This window comes from Ixodes scapularis, unplaced genomic scaffold, assembly GCF_016920785.2.
Source record: "Ixodes scapularis isolate PalLabHiFi unplaced genomic scaffold, ASM1692078v2 PGA_scaffold6__148_contigs__length_123643588, whole genome shotgun sequence".
NCBI lineage: Eukaryota > Metazoa > Arthropoda > Arachnida > Ixodida > Ixodidae > Ixodes > Ixodes scapularis.
The window spans coordinates 64,042,939-64,058,385 of NW_024609881.1; the positions used below are offsets into that span (position 1 = coordinate 64,042,939).

Genomic DNA, 15,447 nt, shown 5'->3' on the forward strand with positions numbered 1-15,447 from the left:
ATTGAAGAGAATAGCGAGGTCAATTTGAATTTAGAGACGCAGAGTGTGATCATTGCAATCTGCTTTCTTAAAGACACCAGAAATGTACGTGCGTAGCTTTTGCGGTCAAAGGTTAACCGGGAATTTCAGCACGAATGCCACATCTTCAAGGATACCACATTTTATTTTCCTGGGTCCCATGCCACATGGGTATAGCGGGCAATGAAGAAGCCGATAGGCTTGCTTCCTCCTCTAGAAATCTGCTGCAGTTAGCAGCTTCGTTACCTTGCCAGGACAGTAAACCTATCATAAAGACAGCGAATTTCAGTACATGGCAGGCGGAATGGGACAACGAATGTAACAACAATCTTCATTTTACTAAGCCTATTTTTGGATTGTGGGAGAGCTCTTCAAAGAACCAATTCCTTGAGGTATTACTATGCCCACTCCGCATATAGATCATTCCCATCTTATTTATACATATCTCATTTGTAGGGAAGACCCAACCCACTGTCTGCTCTGCACAGACACTGTAACCATTTTCCATATTTTATGGGTTTATTTTGCACTTTACGAAAAGCTACGAAATCATTTTCAGGAAATTTTTATATACCACATACCATTCCACCCTGTTCTTTTGCTGGGAGAGCACCCCCTCATCGCATTTGAACGTATGTTTTATTATATTTCAGACACTGGCCTTTTACACCAATTGTAGCACTAAGTTTTTATTGTCACATCCCGTATCCTAAACATTAAAAGATGAATCTTTAACCTAGTTGGACGCAGCATGGCTTTCGAAGCTTTTGCTCCATAAAGCCTGTGATCATCGTCGTTTAGAAATAAAGCTTTGTAGTTGTCAGGTGGGAAAGTGACACACTCGCTTTCCCCTTGTTTTCTGATACAGAATGAATGAAAAATTTCTAGGCAGTTTTATCTGCGTATGTCCTGATTGCTGTTTGTTTTAATTATTGGTCATGTGGGTGCCTATCCCAGTGCACTGGCAGATTGGCCGGAGGGAACTGTTTAACTGACCATACATGCTGTCTCGCTACCATGCTTAACCACGCATATTATCCTGCTTGGTGTTACCTTGTTTTTACGGGCCCGTGGAATGATTAGGCGGAGTGGTGAAAATAGCCAGCGCCGATACGTAGCGCGGTTGACGGCAGAAAGCTGCAAAGTGTCGCACCAACAGCTCTCGCTATAATATCGCTGTAAAATATTAAGGTCAGCTATGGTAGTCAAAGATCATATCAAGGATTTTAAATTTGCCACTCAAATATTTTTTTTTTGTCTTACCATTCGCCGAGTTTTTTTCGTATATTGAAGTAATCGATCATTCGAGTACTCTGCGAGAAAAGGGGCCCGTGAAATTTGTTTTTAGTGTAAGCCTTCTATGTCCATTTCACAACCGTTCTCTATAGCGCTGGCATCTTTGTTCACTCGGCTGTGGAACACGCCCTGATCATGCACTTTAGCTCTCTTCGGCTCAGGATCAAACACCTGACAAGCGGGAGAAAAACTGCATAGCTTGCACTGTAAACTCTTGCCCGTTAAGCCCTACGTCATTCTGTTCGCAGCGGCTCAAGCTGCTGATACTCTGATGGTGCTGAGTACCTTCAGCAGCAACAGCCTCGAAGACGTGCAGCGAGCAGCTCCAGAGGGACTCCGCTGGTTCCAGCTGCACGTGTTCAGGGACAGGAAGTTCACCAGGAACCTGGTGGAACGCGCCGAGAGAGCCGGCTACCGCGCTCTCGTGCTCACCGTTGGCATGCCCGTGTGCTCCCAGCGAGCCACTGGGACCAATCCCACTCTCTGCGTACCGGATAACATCAGGTCTGTTCATTCCCGCAATTGACCCACAAGCGTGACGTCACCGTTCCAACAAACCGTTGCTAGGGGTATTGCACTGGAAAAATACATTGGAGTACATTCTGCTCCGAAAGAACGATCGATCAAAAAACGGACGTAGAACTTAAACGTCTAAAAATAAAATTCTGAGGACACCTAAGCACTTCTTATGAGTTGTGAATGCGAAAGCATGAATCTCGTTCTTCCGCCACCTTAGTAGTTGGGGAGGTTGCGGCCGCCTACGATATAGACACCTCAGTCGCCGCCATGTTCCTCGGAGCCGAGAGGAGCAGAAGCGGCCGCGTCGACTATGGTCTGACCCGGTGAAACGACGTATAGCGGCGTTACTTTACCGTCTAAATTTCTAACCTCAGACGGAGACGCCATACGCGGTGTATGGCGTCTCCAAATGGGCGTATGATACGCCCATTTGGGCTGACTACACTCACGTCCCGATGTCTAAACGTACCTACACACAACACATTTACCAGGGTGCAGTTTAGATGTCTCGGTGTTTGCCGTTCGTTGCTATAGGCGGGGCGACGTTTCTTGTAGCGCACGCGTTCGCGACCCGCGGATAAGGAATGGGGAGCACCGTTCTAAGCAACAAAGCGTTCATTGCTCGCGATTACCAAACACTCCTGTCTTTTTTGTTTTCTACGTTTGAGCAGTAACTTCGACGCGGAACTTTTGTCTGTTTTTGTACGCATAAGCTGTATTAATTGTTCGTGCTCCGAAGGGGCAGGCTAATGACCAGTTCACCCAGGCCAAGATATATATCACGTACCATAGCCTCTTCCATACTGACAAAGCCTGGCAGATCGCCACGAGACACGGCCGCCGAAAGTTAAAAGATAGACCGGCAGACAACGGATGAGAGGAGAGTCATGTAACGGGCGCCCCGCTGCGGCAAGACGCCGAAACACACTTCTCTCTAGTGCTGGAATGTCTGCTCGCTCTCCTCACGTTCACGCGTTCTTCGTGCTACTGCTTCCTTTCTCGTCGGGTTTGAAAACCAAGTTTCGGGTCCTCGCCTGTGCGCTGAATACCAGTTTCCCCCAGAGCAGTTTATACGGAGAGAGTTTGGCTTTTTTAAAGAGATTTCGACAGTCCGGAAACCACAGCAGCGTAGTCTAACAATCGGGGGATGCCTAATTTCATCTGCCATTTTGTGGCTCTGACCAATAAGAGCTCTATGCTATTTATCAGGAATAAAGAAGAGAAAGAAGTAACGCCATTTTGTGTTATCGCGAAATCCGCTGCTTCTAGCGGGCAACAAGCTCCGCCCATTGGCCAAACTCTCTCAGTATAAACGGCTCTGGTTTCCCCGAGGAATGCTCTCTACTACCAGATCCTCGAGCTTTAAATCTGCGACCGGGCACCCTATGGCTCCGTCGTTAAACTGCCAGGCTTTGTGAGCATAGAAAAGGCTATGAACGTACCTTTAAAGGGGCTGTGCAATGACATTGGGTAGAAATATTGCTTGCCTTACACCAGCCTCCTGGCACTAGTGGGACCCAAGAATACTCGAAGGCAACAACACTCACGAAGAAGCGTCTTTGTCGCGGCGGAATTCAAAGGATGAAAGAGGAGCTTTTCTTTCAGTTTCTCCTTCCAAAGCCGCCTTTTGCTCCTACGCGAAATTTGATGACGGAGCTGTGGGGACAATGGCAACAGTACGATTCCCGGGAACGCGTCATCGAGCTTCGCGGTGAAGATATTCAAATGCTGCTCACACAGTGGACGCGAAGACTGCAAACGCATTCGATCTGGGTTCGTGACAATCGATGCCTCGACCGCCTCCACATGCATTCGGGTACTGGCCCGTGTTCAATCGCTGCAACGACGACAATAGCCGAGCCATAGAAATGTCTGGAACTCAGCGCGTGTCCTGTGCTTCACCAACCCCAGCGCGTGGCTCTGATCAAAATTGGCGGCATATAATCGGCTCCAGATCACGTGGCCGCGTGTTCTGGCTATGGGTGGAGGGGGTGAACGGTGCTCGTTTTAGAGCCCAGCTCTTAGGGGCCCATTTCCGGCTTGAGCAGCGTCGCCGTCCCCGTCGGCGTAACCGCGCAATGCATTATGGGAGATGGCCCATAATGCACCGCGCGAGCCCCCCCGGGGTCACGTGACCTCGGAGGGGGGGGGGGAAGGGAGGATCACGTGACTCCCCCCCGAGATCACGTGACTCCCCTGAGGTCACGTGACCCCCAAGGTCACATGACCCCCTCTCCCTGAGGCCACAGGACGCCCCGATGACGTCATCATCACTGATGACGTCACCGGCATCTGCATCGTCATCATCACTGATGACGTCATCAGTGACGTCGCTGATGACGTCACCGGCATCTGCATCGTCATCATCACTGATGACATCATCAGTGACGTCGCTGATGACGTCATCGGTGCTGCTATGGACGACTGATGACGTCATCAGTGCTCCATAGGAGAGTTGCTCCATAGCAGAGCTGCTATGGAGCAACTCTGGTGACGCTGATCAAAGGACTTCCGCGAATTAACATGTGGTACTAGTTCATTTTAACCTGGCTTCCAACAGCATTCTGTACCGAGCACTTTTTTTTTAGAGCGCAGCTCTTAGGCGCCCGCTACCGGCTTGAGCGGCGTCAGGGTCGGCGTAATCGCGCGGTGCATTATGGGAAATTTCCCATATTGCACCGCGCAAGCCCCCCCCCCCCCCCCTCCGGGGTCACGTGACCTCGATGTCACGTGACCTGGGGGTCACATGACCCCCAGGTCACGTGACTCCCCGATATCACGTGACACCCCTACAAGGTCTCGTGACCCCCCCCCTCCCCCAATGTCATGTGACCCCCCAAGAGGAGATTGAAGAATGAGGGTAGGAGGAGGTGAAAGAGGAGCGGGGTATACCCTCCCCTAAGTACCCTTCCCTCCTCCTCTTTAAGAGCTGCTCGCCAATTCGGTATTATAGGAAGTTGTAAGCGGCTTTTTTCTTTAACTTTTTTCTGGAACTTCTATCTGTTAGGGTGAAAAACGAACGCGTGTTTCGTAGGTCATTAACGTCAGGGATCCGTTTTAAGCGGTAGTTGCCCAAAGTACAAAAATTGTTGCATCGCCCCTTTAACATGGGCATCTTCGCCGTGGGCGTCTTTTCCCGCGCTTTGGTTGCTGGCACATGTCACGCGATGAGGATTGCAAACTGATTCACTGCCAACAATAAAGGTCCTACGGCTAAAGGTACCTTTGTGATCGTGTGAATTCATGTAAGAGCCTGTACTATCCAGCCACCGCGTTCGCAAGCACGTGCTTAAGGTCGACACTGGAGAACTTCACAGACAGCACACTTCATGCAGTATGCTTGGCCAAGAGTCGGTCGTACCAACTACCCACAAGACTTTGAGCACATGTAGGCTACCAACTTTAGGATCTGCATTTACACCATGACTTTCTACGCAGTATCGCAATAATTTCCAAGGAGATCTCGTGCCTTCGTTGTTTTCGGAGATAAAGTATAACAGCAAGCGCCTCCGCCGTTTACCATATAAAAGCGGCGGCTTAATCTCACACTCAATTAAAAAAGTGAAACCGCGTTCCCTGTGACGTACTCTTGCAAAAGACTGTAAAAGTATTCATAAGTTTTAAATGAACAATTTCGAACGGGTATTAGACTTCTAAATCTAATAATTATACTTCGCATTAATGCCATGTAAACTGTGAAGTAGCGGGCCATATGTTTAAGTTTACCTTTTTGGCAACACTAATACTATTTCATATTTTTCAAAATAAGCGCATGCCTAAACTTGTACATCGAATAAAGGTATGCCAACTTGGAAGGAACCTCCATGGACGAAGGTGCTGACCCAAAAGTGGATTTTCATGATAGCCTCTTCGACCCTTTTCTTACCTGGAGAGACGTGACTTGGTTGAAAAGCCTCACAAGGCTGCCTGTGGTCGCCAAAGGAAACTGTACAGGTACGTGGTTTTGGCGCGCTAGCTGCCATTAGAGAAAATTTAATAAACCGATCTCACCAGCCAGTTTCGTAGCGCCATCGCTGTTGGTATCAATTGTGGGAACTGGGGGGCTATGTTGCACGTTTTGGACTCCCAGGCGACTAGGGAGAAGGAAGTGACGTAGGCGTGAATGAACGTATCTTAGCAGCACCACGCAACGCGTCATCAGCGACTCCACCAATCAACATCCAAAGAGCGTTGTTGACGTCACTTCCTTCTCCCTAGTCTCCTGGGAGTCCAAAACGTGCAACATAGCTTCCCTGTAGTCTTTCTGCACGCGCAAGAACCCCGGCTGCAAGGTGCGCGAGCAGAGTCCGAGATTACACGGACTGTTTCGTGCACTGGCACCTGAATCCTGTGAAGTAAAGTTATAGCGGCACAGCGCATGCGTGGAACGCTTGTATAATTGGTCTATTAGCGGCGAGATGTTTTGGTGGCGCCCTCCTATGGTTCCCCTTTGTGACGTCATTACCTTGCGGACAACAAGTTTGATGGTGTTTGTAAATAGCATGGTGGAAGCCTGAAATCATTGCGCTCTCAAAGCAACACTGCCAACACCGTCGAAATTAAAGTTCTTTCATTCCTCTCATTTCCGTGGATGATATACCCTTCCCGACGTCATAGTCAACTTTTGGGCCAATCGTGGAAGGCCGACCACAGCGACGCTTTCGGTCGCGCACCTCGCCAATTGCAGATGCACCATAGCAATACCACCTAGAAGACAAGGCCTGCGCATGCCGTTTCGTTAGTATAGGAGGTATTCACTGGACGCCATATTTGAGGGCGATGTTTAGAGCGCATGCTCAGAAGGAGCTCACAATTATAGGCTGCTAAGACCGGTAATCTTGATGGTGTCAAATGCCCGTGGTAAAAGAACTGCGGAAGCTCGCCGTCTGCACGCGCTCAGCAGCCGCGCACACAAATATGGCCGCCAGTGAATCCTCCCTATATCTCCGACCGGCCCCAAGTGGCAAACACCCCGGAGCCTGACGGGAGTAAGGGCCACGTCACAACTACGCCGCACACACTGACGGCCACAGCTACGTGTGCCACTAGTGAACGCGAGGTAATAGCAAGCTACCATAGTTCATTTGCAACGTGCATGCGACACCATCAATATTGCGCGTCTTAGCCGCCCATGTAATGAGAAATCGTGCGACACCATCAAGGCTGCCACAAGGCCAAGATTCCGAGACATTCGGGCTAGTTTCAGAACTTCCCACCACGCGGCGCTCAAAGACCAACCTGCAGAATATTTTTCAACCAGAAAAAAAGTTCCCCTCGCCACACTTCCCATTTCCTCCTCTCCCATAGTTAACTTGACGGCGGGGAGACTCCTTTTGTTGCTGCATCTCGGGGCCAGATAAGCCAAGCTAAGCGCATAATGGGCGATTTGCGACGGGAGGCACAGCGACCCCTTTCCTCCGGCGATACCAGAGAAGCGCCCGAAACCGAACTCTCCTGTCTGCAGCATTTCAAAGCCTAGCCTCTCGGTTTTGCCTCTGAATTTTTGTTTTGTTTTGCGATAAGCATGCTTGGCTACTCCGAGCATTTGACTGCTTCTGCCGTCCATGTAAAGTGACCCAAGGCCATGTGAGGATGGGCATAGGCCAAGAGCCATCGTCCAAAAACCCTAGAGTTCGAAGGAACTACCGCATTTTCCGGACTATAGCCCGCACCCGGTGCATAGTCCGCAGGGAAATATTTTGCGTCAAAAATAGAAGTGTTTTCTTAGATAGTCGGCACCCGGTACACAATCGGCACCCAGTGCAAAACCCGCACTTAGCACCTAGTCCGAACGTAAAAAGTATCATACTCAGCAGATCTTGACAAACGCCTACTGTATTAGGTCACGGTGAAGCTTTATCGTACGTAAATCAACATTAGTATAGTCCGTTACTCATAAAATCCTTCACGATTGTCATAGTGAAGGATCTAGAAAAATTAAATCATTGTATTGTCCGCACCTGTAGATATTCTGCATCGGGTGAATTTTCAACTTTTAAACTTGTATAGTCCGGAAAATACGGTACTACAGAGTGTATTGTGACCCTGGGTACTTGAAGAGAAAGCGGCGAGCCTTACAAAAAGTGTTTACGGGACGGGAACTCATGCCAGCGTGCGTACTCTAACATGTCCGGTGCTTTTACCCCAACCCACCTGGTGTTGCCTATATAGGACACACGTTGAAATAAACAGTGCTGGGGGCTGTCAAACCGTTGTTTTTGTTCTGAAATTTGACCGAAACTCCGAATATTGAGATCTGCAAAAATTCATAATACGAAACAGCTTTTTTTTTTTTCCGGTTCCTTGCATTTTTATATTGCGTTTTGAGATCCTACTAGTGACCAGTGCCGCGTTTAGACGTCATATTGCACGTGGCCACACCGGTGACTAGAACTCACCCTTCCGTAAGCAAAAGTTTAAAGTACAAGTTCGCCCGTCAAATTTGGAAGTTTAATTACAATATTGCGTTAATTTTTCTCAACTCAATATCTCTTCTCGAAATGGTTAATCACTTTAGTACAGTCGCCCTCTTGAGATTTCTAGGCGAGAGATGGCAAAAGCACTTTCCAAAACTAACTGTTTTACATTACCGATTCCTTTCTTAAAAATCACTAAAATTTAATTATATCACATTACAAATTACTGATTACTAAAACTATGGGCATTCTCTTCGTATTACATTTAATTTTTGCAGGTAGAGTTTGCTTGTCGATAATGAAATATCAGTCTGCTGTTGCAAACAGTGCAATGTAGGCGCAATATAATATATTACTGTCATGCCGCGAGCTTGTTCAGGAAGCCGCCGATGACAAGGAGGTTTTACGATGCGCTAATAACTCCAAAGTATCTGAATCAGTGGTGTCGCCATGCTGTACTACAGCGCAACATATGAGATGAGACCATAACCGTGCTCTCGCAAGCTCGTTTTTAATAAAAAAGAAGATAATATTTTTTTTTCTTTAATTCTCTACTTGTGCTTGTAAGTTGCAACACAGCAAGAGCTACTCAAGTCTATTGTAATGTATCACTGATATCCGAAAAGCTGAGGTGGCGTAACCTGTGCAGCATAAAATGCTTTGACGTAATCGTTTGTTCTTAGGGTCACGCGTGCGGTGCGAGCTAACCTAACCTATACCTACAGCCAAGAATAAAAACTCCGAGCATTAATTGGACTGCGACGGAAGCACTTCGACTTTCCGGACTCTCGTGACTATATCTGGAATGACTTCTCTAATCAAGGTGAACACACGGACACATATACCGGAGGCACTGTTGAAGTTTCAGGGGCTCGGGTTTGCGTAGAGATTATCATTTGCGCCGATACCCGGTTTTCGCATTGCTAAAATATTTCAACAACTGCCAGTCTTGAACGGGTCAACGAAAGAACTGATCGTTTTCACGTAGTTGGGTTAAAACTATGTGGTTAGGCTACTGTATGGGTGCACCACTAAAACCAATTATAATGACATCTAAAGCGACAATCACTCTCATGTGTACTTTATCTCGTAAATAACACTTTTGCGATTCACAAGTACTTTTGCGCGCGTGCACCGTCGGCAAAAGTCGCACCATTAAATGATCTCCCTTATTTTTCTTTTCTTTTTTTCTGAGCGAGAAAAAAGGGGGAGGGGGAGAGAAGGTTGTTGAGGGTAAAATATGTTGGAGATATGTGCTCTGATTGTCATGATTGTGCATTTTTGATCACCCAACCTTTACAGCTCCCACATGAACGCGACGTCCCATGATGTCAACCGCAGAAACAGTTTGATCACTACTCGTACATCAGCCTCTGCGTTCGGCTTTCAGGTTATTTTGTACCTTCGTCGGTGTGTGCGTGCGTGTTACTTTGATATTTGTATCTGATGTTTGCGAGTGCATATCTCGTAATATTTTCTAGATATAGCGTTGAATTTTTTTTTGTATATTCTTTCCGGAACGGTAAATCATCTAAAAATATTTTTTTACTCGAATTTATAACTGAAAATATTTACAACGCTTCAAACGTGCTTCAATGTGAAAAGTTCCCCAACTTCAGCGTGCAATTAAAAGAATTTTTCTTTTTTTCTCGAGGAAAATATTTTACACTATATCACGGGGTGTTCCATTAACATGTTGCATTATTTTGTCTCCATGCAAAATGCAGCGCTTCGAAATAAACGAACTAGGCCACTTTGAAATTTTTACCCAATATTTGTGAGTTGTCATCTGGCAATGTCTTCAAGATGTTGCATTGAACTATTTCTAATATGTTCTTCCCAAGAGGGCCTATCACCTACACGAAAATCATTCCACTAACTAATAACTGGACAAATTTACAGTGCGGCAAACAGCTCCCAGGGCCGAACTCGGTCCCAAGCAATAACAAAAGTTGCAAGTACAAAAAGAAAAACGGTACTGACATTTTCAGTGGCTTTTATTTCTACGCCACATAGTTTTATTGTGTCCAGAGTTTGCGAGCTCAGGCTGAGCTCAAGCAGGATTTACCAATGAACCACTCTAAGCGATCCATTATTCGCAAACACAAAGCAGCGTAGTCTGTTACGATCCGTTCTACCTTAAAATGGACCGCAGCGGACGCTACGAGTCATCGGAGCTAAATCAGTTCTGAGTGAGTGACACGTGACATGCGCTGAGAGTGGAAACACGCGGAGCACGAGACCAAGTGAAGCGCTCGCAGAGCTGCATTGGCTGGAACGACTTGCAGCGTCCGGTGTGGTCCATCCCTGGGTATACAGAACATAATCTTGTACCAAAGCAGTATGTCTGACTTCTCGGATCACCCCGAAGACATCTCCAAGCAGCTCACAAAAGTGTCAGAATGTCAGAATGTCGAACCGGACAAAACCATTATCACGGAGTACCTTCCGCACAGGACAAGGCGAGGCGTTAAGTGATCGTTCAAGAGTGGTGAGAGCCAGTCCTTTGAAGACAGGATATAAAGCTACGACCCTCGTGAGCCAATCGGGGCATCGGAGCAAAGCACTTGACGATGTACCATTGAAACACGATCCTCCCACGGAGAGCTGTCTCGTGCGTCGCTCCTTTGCTCTGATTGGCCAACGGGGATCGTAGCTTTCGCCGTTTATCAAGTTATGGTGAAACGGAGATACACTCAGTCCGTGTAGCTTTTCTATCTGATCGTTTTTTCTGCTCCACGTATTTTTAAAGTCCAATGTAACGGTTTGAGCGGAGAACGTAACGTGGCTTTTCGAAGCTACTGGAGAATCCAGTGCATGTCTGTTATCTGTTTCAGCGGTCGTTCACTTACAAAAGCAAGCCGGCTGTTCCTGACAGAATAAAGTGCTCCTCGCCGACATTTACGATTCTGCCCCATTCCATAATCAGTTTAAGAAATAATCCAAATCCGAAAGCCCCGTTTCCATACCCCTGCCGCAAACCCCCGCGTTCTGTCACACATCTTCAAGATCCCCGGCTTTTAAAAACCAACGCCCGCTTAACAATTCTCCAAGTTTCTCCCCTTATATTGCTGTCAACGCGTTTCTTCCTACGCATTGTATACATGATTAAGCAAGGGATAGAGTTGACAACGCGACCACAATTACTACCTTTGTGTAATTGTTCATCGAATGCGCTCTCGTGGCCCGAAGTCGTTATAGAGCGGAAGGTAAATACACTGCCAAAATAGTCTGTACATCTGTAACAAATAATTACTAATAATAAACAGAAACAAAGAAGCAGGTCACGGGCCACCGCAAAAACGTCACTGATGGCATTTCTAATCAAGTTAGGTCATTGATATTAGCAACCAATCAGATGAGGTGGTTTTATCCGTGGACTGAGCAAGGTAGGAAAGATGAACTCGTATTTCCAATTAATGATGGTGATTGGGTCCGGACACTTCATCGAAGGCCGTCTCATCGAAGCCATTTCATCGAACGTTATTGAATCAAACGCCATTTCACCAAAGCCGTTTAATTGAATGCTTTAAAAAAGTATTTGGAGATCGTTTCTCGTTTTCGGAAATAGTTCCTTTTGCATCGAAGGATAACTATATTCTATGCCATATTTTCAATTAAATGTCAGGACCAAGAAAATAACTGCTTTTCTCCGGCAATATAATGGTAGTCGCATGAGGACAAGCACGCGTACACTATGCAGTGCTGACTAACCCGCGACAACCAGAAAGTTTCTGGCTCAGTGACTTGGTGTGCGCCGCCTATTTGTGTCACACTTGTGCTGCTAAGCTTGTCTAAGGTAGGGAACATCCAAGCTCACAATTGTTTTAAAGATGTCATTTACGCACGAGAAAACCAGAAAGTTTTAGATGAGGCGATGAAAGGGATAAAAAAAGGGTACAAATATTTTCGGACATTTCATTATGCACGTTGTTCGTAGCTCAGGCTCAAATCAATCACGATTTGCACAAGACGCTGTCTGGTTTTCGAAGCTTTCTCCCAAGCCTCCCCGTTATTTACAGACTTGGGCTTGAAACATTGAACCCAAACGCAAGAAAGAACGTAGTGGAGCCTCCTCTCCCCCCCCCCCCCCCCCTTCCTTCCCCCTCGAGCGCCTCGATACCATGAGACATCGGAGGTGACTCAGTGCTGGGAAAAGTGATACATGGCATTCGGATTTGGTGCAGCTAGTGCCACTAAATAAGCTACGCTTCAGAGTAACGACACTTCGCCATATTGTGTCTTAAAATCATGGTTGCCAGTTATCTGAAGCTTTATCTGAAACCACAGGAAACGCTTTTCCGCCCTCAAGAAATGCTTAAACAGTTCGCGACAGAGCAAAGCAATATTACGTGACCTTCCTAACACCGAATCTAATGCTGAGGAAGTCGCACTTTTGAATCATAACGATCGGCATTTGCGTCTGCTCTGCATACGAGCCAAAATGGCGGCGCCCACAACAATGTCGGGGAACGGAGTGCCGATACTCTAAGCGCAGCTCATTTAGTGGCTCTAGGTGCAGCGATGCGCGCCAAAAAGCGAGAAGTCATATGCAACTTAGGCAGCCTTCATGTGCGCTTTGCTAATGAAACCCTCATAGCAGTGCATCGGCTGGAACAGCTTGTCGCGTCCGGATGTCCTACTTCCATCAAGCCCCACCTCAGCGACCCGAAGGAATTCCCCAAGCAGGCTCTAAAGCGACCCCCCCCCCCCCCCCCCCCCCCCCCTCCATTGTGCGTTTCGAAAACCTTGAACGGGGCAATAACGTTATCACAGAGTTCCTGGTATACTGAACGAAAAAGAATGATAAGTGCACCCCCCCCCCCCCCCGGTCCTCGCTTTCAGCATGAATCACACACACCCCGTTCCAGTATTGCTTCTTTTTTTTTTCTTTTAATTCAATATTTCCAACCGCGGGAGGCATGGGGTAGTGCGAGAGCGCCCTGTTTCAACGACCGCTCTTGTGAAAGTTTGCATAAGTTTTGTTTTTATATATTCTTATGAAGCCGCCAGTCGCTGCAGTTATGGCTTAAATCTTTGATGAACCCGGATACTTGGCGTTTTACAAATTTAGAAAAATACAAGGAGAGTCAAATGGCTCTGTCGGGTAGCGGACATTTAATCGAACGCCGTTTCATCGAACGCCGTTTCATCGAATCAATGGACATTTCATCGAACGCCATTTCATCGAACGCCGTTTCATCGAATCGCTAAGGGCCGTTTCATCGAATTTCTCTGTATCGAGTTTTGGGGCATAACAGTGCTTTATAGATGTTTTACATTCCATTTCTTAAGACTAAGGTAGTCACTTGTGAAACTGTTTTTAGGGTGGAGCCAAATTATTAGAAATAAAAACCATTGGTATAAAAACAAATGGGTATGCGACTTACTGAAAAGTTTTACTCGTGTACCTGTCAGAAAACATGACACTGGAGGTTGTGGGCAACCTGGCGATTCCAAGCGGTTGGCCCAGGCTGCCCCTCCGACAATCATAAGTGGTCATCTTGGCCACGAGGGGGCCAAGGGCAACTGGCCACGTGAGCGGCGCTCCGCCGCTGATAAAAGGCCGTCGCAGCGGATGCGCGGGGGCGGTTGGGATCGCGGCGCAGGCGATTGCGGTCATTAAATGTTTACGTGTTGTTGAACCGGGTGTGCTGTGTCATTCTCCGTTATTGCGCGCAGCTTATCTTCATTCGGCCGCAGCGTTCCGTTATCCACAACAAATCCGAGAAGGTTGATTACAGGCGATGCCAACTGGACTTTATCTGGATGAATCGTAAGGCCGGCTTGACGCATTCGTTCGAGTATGATCTGAAGGTGCACGAGATGCTCCTCGAATGTTCGTGAAAAGACCACTACGTCATCCATGTACGCCATCGCAAACTCGTACTTCGCGTCACCGAGGACAACGTCCATTAGGCGTTGAAAGCTGGCGGGAGAGTTGGACAAACCAAAGGGAAGGCGAGTGAATTCGAACAACCCCCTATGGCAAATGAATGCGGTCTTCTTTACATCAGCCGGATGAACTTCGATTTGAAGAAATCCGCGGCTGCAATCGAGGGTTGTGAAAACAGTCGCGTTTCCAAGGGCATACATTACTGAGGAAATACTAGGAAACGGGTAACTGTCTCTGACTGACACTTCATTTAGGCGCCTGTAATCAACACAAAGCCTTGCTGTGCCGTCCTTCTTTGGAGCAAGGACTACCGGGGAAGCCCACGGGCTTTTTGACTGACGTACTGCGCCTGTGTCGATCATTTCCAATAGCGCCGCATCAAGAAGTTCGCGCTTGTGAGCACTTATGGGTCTCGGATTGCACCTCCGGGGAGGTGCATCCTTGGTTTCGATGCGGTGCTGTAGGAGATCGGTTTTCCCAGGTCTTTCCGTGAACATCGGCGAGAAGGGTTCCAGCAGTTGCTGGAGCTGCTTCTGTTTGTCTTCACCGGAACACTTTTGCACGGCTTTGAGCACGCTGTCTGGAAGTAAAGGCATCTGCCCGGCAAAGTTTAACGGGAACGCTTGGCCGCGAATACAATCCTGCCGTCTGGTAAACGGCGTTAATTTCGTTTCGCCACCCAACCAATATCCAGCCTGGGCAAAGTCGAGCAAAACCCGCTCCGCTGCAATAAAATCTCTACCAAGGATCATGGGCACCGGCAGTTCTGGGAGGTATACGAACCGTTGTCTTCGTTTTCTACCATGAAAGGAAATTCGTAACCTGACTGCGCCGGCAGCAGGCAGTACGGACCCCGATGCTACTTGCAATTTCACGTTTGCTGACCGAAGATGTATCTTTCTCTTGTTACATTCCGCAAATACTGCATCCCCAATAAGCGATATGTTTGCTCCAGTATCTAAAAGAGCGGCTACTGGCATACCTAGTACATTCACAGTCATACGAGGTTCAAGAGACTTGGGTGTAGATTCGATTCTACTCACAGCTGGGATGAGCAATGTCGGTTCCTCGTTTAGTGAGGTTGTTCCTACCCCCGTCGGCTGGTGCGAGTCCATTAGCGGCCGGCCATCCAGAGCGACCATCCTTGGTGTTGAGAACTTCAAAGCGGCTCTGACGCTGGGGATCGTGCCGGCCTTTGGCTGAAAGGGAATCGCATTAGGGTCCAACTCAAATGCAGTTGCTTCGGGTAGCGTAGGACCGGGAACAGTGGAAGCTGTACGCCCGGGGATCAGTGCAAAGGCA

The 15,447-nt window shown here is 47.6% G+C and overlaps 1 pseudogene; it reads left to right on the top strand.

Moving 5' to 3' along the window:
• Positions 1–15,447, top strand: part of LOC115321057 — a 78,135-nt pseudogene that overhangs the window by 20,058 nt on the left and 42,630 nt on the right.